Source organism: Sarcophilus harrisii, chromosome 3 (assembly GCF_902635505.1).
Source record: "Sarcophilus harrisii chromosome 3, mSarHar1.11, whole genome shotgun sequence".
Classification (NCBI taxonomy): domain Eukaryota; kingdom Metazoa; phylum Chordata; class Mammalia; order Dasyuromorphia; family Dasyuridae; genus Sarcophilus; species Sarcophilus harrisii.
Genome location: NC_045428.1, coordinates 373,777,986 through 373,780,590, shown reverse-complemented (window position 1 = coordinate 373,780,590; position 2,605 = coordinate 373,777,986). Strand labels below are relative to the sequence as shown.

At 41.5% G+C, this 2,605-nt stretch overlaps 1 pseudogene; it reads left to right on the top strand.

The window, feature by feature from the left end:
- Window positions 1-462: 462 nt before the first annotated feature.
- On the top strand, window positions 463-2,367 carry LOC100915862 (annotated as a pseudogene).
- The last annotated feature ends 238 nt before the right edge of the window (window positions 2,368-2,605 follow it).

The following is a 2,605-nucleotide window of genomic DNA, read 5'->3' as shown; positions in this document are numbered from 1 at the left end:
CTCCAACATTCATCATTATTTTTTCCTGTCATCTTAGCCGATCTCACAGATGTGTGAGGTATCTCAGACTTGTCTTAATTTGCATTTCTCTCATCTATAATGATTTGGAAGAGGAAGGAGGAAGGAGGCGGAATGATGTGTACTGTAGATATAACAGTACAACCTTTAAAAAGCAACCAAAATTGATTCCAAATTTCATTTGCAAATTTAGTGAGTTTGGGCAAGGGAAGGGCATTGCAGCCCCTAAACCTCACAGTGAAGATGCCCTTGGAGCTGATTGAAGAGTTGGATACAAAAGATATGGATTCCTATAGATCACTGTCCTTTGTTGCCAAGATCTTGTGGACCTCAGCTGACCAATTCACCTACATTGATTGTCATGGTTGGACTCCCAGCTAGGGGAAGGACTTACATGTCCAAGAAATTGACATGCTATCTCAATTGGATTGATGTGCCCACAAACGTTTTCAATATTGGAGAGTACTGCAGGAAAGCGGGGAAGGAATTTAGTTCTTATAATTTCTTCCATACTGACAATGAAGAGACCATAACAGTTTGGAAACAATGTGTCTTAGCTGCTTTGAGAGATGCCTAGTTGTATTTGAAAGAAGATGGTCAAATTGCAGTTTTTGATGCTACCAATACCACAAAAGAGAGAAGAGATATGATCCTTGAATTTGCAAAAGAAAATGACTTTAAGGTATTTTTCATCAAGTCTATATGTGATAATCCTTCTGTAGTTGCCTCCAACATTATGGAAGTTAAACTCTCCAGCCTTGATTATAAAGATTGGGGCTCTTCATGAAAAGAATTAATTGATATCAAGCCATCTACCAACCTCTTGACCCAGATAACTATGATAGGAATCTGTCACTGATCAAGGTGCTTGGTGTTGGCCGCCGATTCCTGGTAAACAGAGTCCAAGGTTATATCCAAAGCAGAGTAGTTTATTATCTGATGAACATCTATGGCCAGCTCTGGACTATCTACTTATTTCGTCATGGGGAGAGCAAGTACAACATCCTAGGGAGAACTGGTGGAGACTCTGGCTTGTCCATCCAGGAGAAGAAGTTCTCCGTCGCCTTGTGCAAGTTTCTTTAAGGTCTTCTTCAAGACCTTAAAGTATGTACCAGTCAACTTAAAAAAAAACATCCAGATAGCAGAAGCCCTCAAACTACCTTATGAACAGTGGAAGGCCCTCAATGAAATTGATGCTGGAGTCTGTGAAGAGAAGACCTATAATGAGATCAAGGACATTTATCCTGAGGAATATGCTCTTTGTGATCAGGACAAATATTATTATTGCCACCTTACTGGAGAGTCATATGAAGACCTAGTTCAGTGCTTGGAACCAGTGATCATGGAATTGGAGAGACAGGAAAATGAATACATTTTCAGATGGTCATCTGCCATCAAGCTGTCATGCGCTGCCTTTTGGCCTATTTTCTAGACAAGAGTGCAGATGAAATGTCCTATTTGAAATGTTCCCTCCACACAGTGTTGAAATTGACACCTGAGACCTATGGTTGCCATGTGGGGTCCATTTATTTGAATGTGGAAGCAGTAAACACACACCGGGAAAGGTCTGAGGAAGCAAAGAGGGAACCTAACCCACTCATGAGATGCAATAGTGTTACCCCACTAGCCAGCCCTGATACCACCAAAAAGCCTTGAATCAACAGCTTTGGGGAGCATATGGCTTCCACTTCTGCTGCTCTGCCCAGCTGCCTGCCCTGAGAGGTGCCCACGCAAATCCAATTTTGACTCTTCCTGGAACTCTGAAACAAATGAAACCAGTTGCATTCCATCACCATTTCTGAAGCTTGGCTTATGCCCTTCCATTTAATCTGGGGCTCTGATAATCCCAGCTGCTGCTTCCATAAAACTGACTGAACTCTTGGGGTGAGGGGGTGAGATTATTCCCTCTTGACTCCCATCATTCAAACATCTTGTGACTTCAAGGCAGTGTATAGCCCTCCTGCTTAAAGAATTCATCATTTTTCATTTTACTTTTTTTCTCATCATCCCATTCTCCAGTCTCAATGGATGTCTCTGGCACCCTCTCTGGAAAAGCCTTGGAAGTGTGAGAAGGGGAGAAGTGGCTGAGAAGAGAATGTCTCTGCTTCTTTTCTACCTTTCTACCTTAGCAGATGTCTCAGAATGATAGGTCAGAATTTCTTACAGGAAAATTCAAGATGGCTGGCCTCTTGAACCATCTACTTTTTGTTTTGCCCTCTGAATTAGAAGTAGAACCAGCATATGATGGCTTGGGGGTGGTTATGTGCAAACAAAATTTGAATCTGAAATAGAAGACCTCTTCTTCAGGAATTCCTGAGTCAGAAATCTTGCCATTTGACTAAAGCAAAGAATTACTCTCCTTTATATGTTTTTATTCAGAGTCTCTGTTCTTTCTCTAAGCAAAATGTGAGAATGGGCACGAATGGGAAGACACCATTCTCTTTGAACTGCTTGTATTTGCACCTTCTATGAAAGAAATAGGATGAAAAATCCATACCTTTTTTCCACAGAACTTGAATGCTGGGACATGGATTGTAGAAGCTGGGTCAGGTTGTGAGCTGGAAATATTGTCAGGGTAGGAAACATC